This window comes from Oryzias latipes, chromosome 8, assembly GCF_053564925.1.
Source record: "Oryzias latipes strain Hd-rR chromosome 8, Olatipes_Hd-rR_3.1".
Classification (NCBI taxonomy): Eukaryota; Metazoa; Chordata; class Actinopteri; order Beloniformes; family Adrianichthyidae; genus Oryzias; species Oryzias latipes.
Genome location: NC_136244.1, coordinates 26,245,853 through 26,252,500, shown reverse-complemented (window position 1 = coordinate 26,252,500; position 6,648 = coordinate 26,245,853). Strand labels below are relative to the sequence as shown.

The 6,648-nt window shown below is 42.4% G+C and overlaps 1 long non-coding RNA gene across 1 annotated transcript; it reads left to right on the top strand.

The window, feature by feature from the left end:
• Window positions 1-792: 792 nt before the first annotated feature.
• LOC144994170 (uncharacterized) lies at window positions 793-4,124 on the top strand. The gene is made up of 2 exons (XR_013657600.1): window positions 793-2,602; window positions 2,718-4,124. It is a non-coding gene; the product is annotated as an uncharacterized LOC144994170 (long non-coding RNA).
• Window positions 4,125-6,648: the final 2,524 nt, after the last annotated feature.

Sequence of the window (6,648 nt, the reverse complement as noted above, 5' to 3'; positions counted from 1 at the left end):
TCTTCTTCCAGGTGATTTTTTCATTATTTTTAAAATTTCACTTTGATCAAGGAGTGTTGGATCATTACAGATTTATGTCTGATCTTCATCTTCAAAGTTGTGCAGGAACTGTTTGAAATCTATTTTGTGAGGAAAGGTGTGTCCAGAGGAGCTTCAGTGTGGATTTGGAGCCGCGCTGAAGCTCACCTGAGGGTTCGGGTCAAGGCGTTGAAACCTCTGCAGAGTTAAAAACACGTAGAAGAGTTTGAGAGTGAATCCTAAATGAACAAGCAGATCACTCCAACCAGCATCTGGAATTCAGGCCAATTCCCTGTGCCAAAATGAGATTGGAGGGTTTGAAGCTCTCCGCTCTTTGCTGCACCTTTACCATTCGATCAGCATTGGTGTGAACGCTGGTGTGGAAGGTGGGAACGTTTAGTCCTCTTCTGTCAGTCATTACCGAAACCACAAACATCCACCCAACTTCAGCGATCAGTTCTCCTTCGTCCCTTCAGTTTCTCATTCAGTGCTTCCTGATCTTTGGAGTCAACTTTTCTGCAGGAGCGGACTTACCCTTAGGCTAAGGTAGGCAATCGCCTGGAGCTGAACACTTAATAAAAATGTCTAAAGTAAAAATGTGAAGTCCACCATTATTTAACTCTGTCATGAAAAAAAAAACCAAAACACTGAACTGGCATAAGATTGACCGGTATATTCCAGTCAGCAGCAAGTCCAGGGACTTGCAAGTTAGCGAGCAGAGCATTGATGCCAGACTGGGGGTGTTTCCAGCTCAATGGGGGGGGGGGGGGGGGGGGGGGTTGAAAAGGAAACTCTGTTTCTTTTGCTTCTTTGGCAAAACCTGACCAGTTAAATAAGACGGAAAATTGTCATTTGTTCCTTCTAGGAATAGAGGGGCTAACCAATTTAACAAACTTAATGTTTTCCAAATAAAAATAATGTATAGAAAATAAAATACATTTCTTTAACATTTAAATGTAAGTTCAGTTTTTAAATTCTCACCCAAACATTTGGTTCTTGACACTGGCGTAGTCTAAAAGTGGACCAGTAAGGAAATTATTTGATGTTTTACTCAAGTGGTAACGATCTTTTAAAAATAATTAATAAAACCGCTTCAGAGGTCCCCATGTTATTGTTTGCCCCGGTCCCCAAAACTGCTAAGTCCGCCAATGCTTTCCAGTTTCTTCAATTTGCTGCAGTTCGACTGTATCAGAGAACTGGATTGAGTCTGTCGTCATAGAAATGTTTTACTTTAGGCTCCAACTACCGTATTTTCCGGACTATAAGTCGCTGCGGAGTATAAGTCGCACCAGCCCAAAATGCATTATAAAGTATAAAAAACACAGATAAGTCGCATTTTGACGGGAAATTTATTTGACAAAATCTGGGACCGAGAACTAATAACTTGCACAACCTCATATGACACAATCATAGCAGACTGTTTATCTCATAATTTCACAGTAATTCTTTCTCATACTTATTTATTTATTCCTTTCATGAAGCATCATTGGCCAACTAACACTCTGTTTTCATCCTGTATTTTTACAAACAGTTGTCATTTTTATTGCATTTCTGAATCATGAATCATTGGAAAATAGAATATTATGTTTTTAGCTTTCAAGATCTTACTGTAAAAAAGGTTTGCTGATTCTCCGAGTCACTCAACATACTCTTAACACTTAACATACCTAATACATCAAATTGACCCAAGAACATCATCTCTGTTCCTCACAAATAAACATAACAGGAGGGTTAACAATGTATTTTTTCAATATATTTCTACTATAAGTCGCTGCGGAGTATAAGTTGCACCCCTTGCCAAACTATGAAAAAAAGGGCGACTTATAGTCCGGAAAATACGGTAAATAAGGTACATGTGTTTATATATATAAATATATATATATATATAGAGAGAGAGAGAGAGAGAGAGAGAGAGAGAGAGAGAGAGAAAGAAAGATTTTTGCAATATGAACGTCACTTTAACGTCACGTTACTAAGCAGTGACCTCTCTCCAATCAAAAATGATTGGAAGGCCACACCCCAACCACTTGAAAGCGGGATACACAAAATCTGTTGGACATGGGAGCCAGTAGGCTCCACCTACTTTTATTGAGGCATCAGTTTAACTTGAATAACTTGAACTACAGAAAAAAAATATCAAAAAAACATAGGATTATCAAGATTTTGTTAAAGAAAAAGATATCAGATCAAAAATGGTTATTCTGACCAATACAGTGACAGATTAACTGCTGTTTATTTCTCTGTAGACGTCTATGGGAGTTTGGCTTCCTGGAGCCACTTCCTGTTTGGAACCCCGGAACCTCTGGAAGTGGGTCACACGAGAACAGAACCGGAGCGATGACAGCAGCCAAACAAGCCATACTACAGGCTCAAATGTGCTCTGGCACAGAACGAGAGAAGGGAGTATGAAGCAACGGCAGACGACGAAGAAGATGAGGAGCAGTGAAAGGAGCTGAGTCAGCAAACCAACCACTGGCTGAGTTTGAACACATGATCACACAGATAGACGGGAAAGCAGAACCAATCAGTGATGACCAAAACTGTTAAGACACCTGGATGGAGACAACACTCAGACAACACCCAGGTTTGCTTATGTTCTTTATGCAGATTCTTCTGTGTGACTGTGGAAGGCTTGTTCTGGTCTGGTTCTGCAGTGAATCAAAGGAAATCCATGCAGTAACACATCTGTTCTCCTGTAGAGACTGAGTTTCAGCTCTGATCCTTCTGTTTCACGGAGCAGCAGTCAGGACGTCTCCACTGGACAGCTGGTGGTCAGAAGGTGGTCCAGATAGATCTGCTCCACTCAGAGTCTGAAGACAACCCCAACCTATCTGCTGAATGGCTAACAGGTGAAATGATGGGTGGAGTCAGGGTGGGGTCTGCAGAAACAGGACAGAATAGACATAGAAACAGATGACCTTGGGAAGTTCAAGAAAAAATATTGATCACAGAAAACCAGGGAGATCTTTTCAAATTAAGAGTCTGACAGGCGGCAAAACAATAACAGAAGGACATGCCACTTAATTAAATTTGTTACCTGAGGCCTTTGGAGTCAGAGAAGCAGAGCTTCTGCTTTGTGTTCTGTTTATCATCTCATCTTGAGCGGTGGATCCTGCGGTTTTAATTGGAACGACCTCACATAGCTTCCCGGATTGATGGGCAGCGAGAGGCAGCAGCTGAAAATGCTGTGAAGGACCAACACCTTATCAGGCTCCGGCACGGCTGCGCCATTCATCACTGTCACTGCTCAAACACGTCCGACTTCCATCCTTCCTCGCTTTTCATATTCGCTGGTCTTGTTCTGCGCATTCCTGCGGGCGCTCCATCCTGATGTGTGATGCGCGTGACGGTCGCTGACCTGCACGCTGTTTCCCGCCTTTAAGTTTTCATCTGAGGCAGAAAATGAGCCCGAGTTTGCTGAGTGTGTGCCCTGTAGGTGCACATTTCCTGCTTCGTCCTTTCTCTTGTTATTGCATTTAAACTGAATTTTAACTTGTTGGCGAGTCTCCGAGGGAACGTGAAATCTAATATACTTATTGCACTCGCAGAGGCGGTAACGCACACATATTGGATTGTGCATAATGCAGGAGGGAAACGTCAGAAACAAGAATGAGATGGATAAAACTAAAATGTGGCTCTCCTGAAGCAGAAACCTTCAGGGCTTCTCCCCCCGCGCTGAATGTGCGTCAGGCCAAGAAGGGCTCAAATGATGACGGATGCATCACGCCAAACACACAAGATCCAGACCGGAAACCCGGATCCGTCTGTCCCTTCAGCGCTCCAGAACTCGGCCTGAGTCACCTCCATCGCTCCTCTTCATCACCAGTGCGACATTTGGAGTCTCTAATCAGACCAAATTGGCTTCAAGCCTCCATCTTTTAAAGAATCACTTGAACCGCCTCCTGGCAGCTTTCCTCTTAGATTTAATGCTAAGGAGGACCTTTGATTAACCAGGAAGGTCTGTTACAGCCAACACCTGAGATGATGAAACTCTTTACATTTGATCATTTCTCCAAAGATTTTGCAGCATCTTCTTCAACCATTGTCACAATTCATGCCGAAGTTGCAGCAAACGTGTAGAAGCGCAGATTAAATATTTTTGGAGCTCTTCCTGAGTGTTTTCCTAAATGTTTCCTGAGCTTTTCCTGAGTGTTTCTTGACTATGTCTTGAGCATTGTTGTTCCTTTTTATTGTGTAAGCCCCCAAACTGGTTACAAACAAAAAAGCTGGATGGTTTTGTGTCACTTTTTCTTTATCACACTTGCACATACATGATGTTTTCATCATCCTTTCTCTGTTTAGGACAGAGCTGGGAAATTCTAGACTAACAAGCTCATTTTTTCTTTAAACCAAAGCTGAGATTGTTCTGCACATTATTTTGCACATTAGCTGCATTATGATGTTTTTTTTTAAAAAATATATTGTAATGTGTGCAGCCAGCCTTCCCTTCATGACAGACAAACCTGGGGCCTTCAGCAACAGAAGCAAACTGTAGACTCATAATCAGCGCTAATGTCCCGTCTCCTTTTTTCTGCTTCATATGGAACAAATTCGAACACCAGAGCACATATTGTGCAAAAGCACAGTGTTAGCTTTTCCTATTAGCTCACACGGCTCGTTGATAATGAGGCTCCGTATCTCTGTGGCTCCAGTTAAACTGTCTCATTTCACTGCGAGGATTATTACTTTTCTGCAGCACAGCAACAGGGGGGCCATGCTGTCCTTCATGTTTGTTACCGCTTGACTTCTGGTAACTCTGGTTAAGGATTGGAAGATTTTCAACCCCCCCCCCCCCCTCCCCCCTCCCCCCCCCCAACAAGAGAAATGAAGTGAAGATGAGGGAGGAAGCTGCCCTTCACAGCTCCTGGAGGGTGAAGCTCGACAGTCTATAGATAAAGGCAGCAGCTCGTCAGCCAGCGGCCCTCAGCGCACCGCGATAAAGATGGATGGGGTTGTCGCTCAAGATCCCAGTCTGCCCCATCACACGCTGGAGTGATGAAGCTGAGGAGGAGGATGGCTCCGTCTGACACAGGTGTGTTTACCGGGAGGAGGCCGTTTTACTTGCAGCCGCTGAGGCAAAAGCTCCAAACATAATAGCCGATGACTAAAATGAGACCCATCTCCACTCTCAGCACCTGAAGCCCGACATGCTGCACCTCATTTTGCCCCACATCCTGCTGTGATGGCCGTCGCTGCTTTTACCCCTCAGAGGACTGCCACTGGTTTGGGTTTTTAGCAGAAAAAAGTCCCATTTGCTGAAGCTCTGCTGTCAGGAACAAAACAGACGTGACTGTGGAGAGTTCAATAATAACCTGTGAGTGGAACAAACATGGACGTGCAACTTCAACACAATCAGCTACTTTTTCTTAATGAGTGGACTACGTGGACACAGAGCTGATGTCCTGACAATGGTGATTGAATTGAATCATTTCTCATGGCACACACTGGTTGAAAAACACGGAACTATAGTCTGCTAATCTAAAAAAGCAAATCTTTTCATTAGTCTCAGAGATCTTCATCCTTTTTCTGTTTGATCGGGTCATTCGGTTCAATCTGATTTTTTTCTAAAGCTTCCGCCTGAAGGTCTTCGTTAGATGCTACAGAAAGAGCAAGACACATCAAACTGAAGAAAAGAAAACAAAAGAAATGAGTTCAATTAAATGTAGAACTTATAGAAGTACAGCAGAGTATCATCTGCATAATGATGGAAGTTCACGGTGTCTTTAAAAAAACTCTGCCTCATCTAAGGGTTAAACCACAGAAGTGAGGACAACTCCGAGGAGACAGAGTTGTTGGCTTTCTGTGTGAAAGCACATCGACACAGAAGATAATCTGCTGTTGATGACACAACATCTGCCGTGACCTTGTCATCCAGACTAAACAAGACAGAACGATGGTCATGATGCCTTTATGGGCCTCATAATGATCAGTGAGCAGGTGTTAATGCAGGCAGGTCACATTTACCTTTCCTTCACAGTGTTGTAATCTGAATACTGCTCTGCTTTACTTTAAAACATAGTAAAAGCTGTACATTTCCTTCAGATGAAACACAATTGTTTAGTCCTAAATGTGCAAATGTCTTCCTGCAGATGCCGCTGTAAATATTTGACAAAAATCCTGTATTTATTCAATGATTCATGAAATACTGAGGCTATAACAAGTTTAATTTTGCTCAGAAGGATAGAAAGAGTTTTGCGTGAAATCCGACAGAGTTGTATTCCACAGTCCAGCTAAAACTGTGTTACTTTCAAATTAAAGTAGATTATAAATTGTCTTTTGTCACAGATTCTGCTGATAGACAGTACCAGTTTTTGAAGCAGCCAAACCAAAATCTTGATGATGTACAGATGCACTCAGGAAGTTGATGATAGAAGCCATCATTTAACAAAACACTTGGTAAATTTAAGGAGTGGAATTGGGATTTCTCTAGTTGGACTCATTTACCGGTAACAATTATCGTTTAGGCAAACAGACGAGACAAACCATCCGGACAGTTGTTAGATGGCTGTTTTGGAACTTTTTGTCAGTCAAAAAGCCACACCCCTGTTTGAACCAGATTTGATGGTAGTGGGGGAAAAAAAACTTTTTTCAGTACACTTTTTATGATCAACATAATAATTTCAGAGTTGA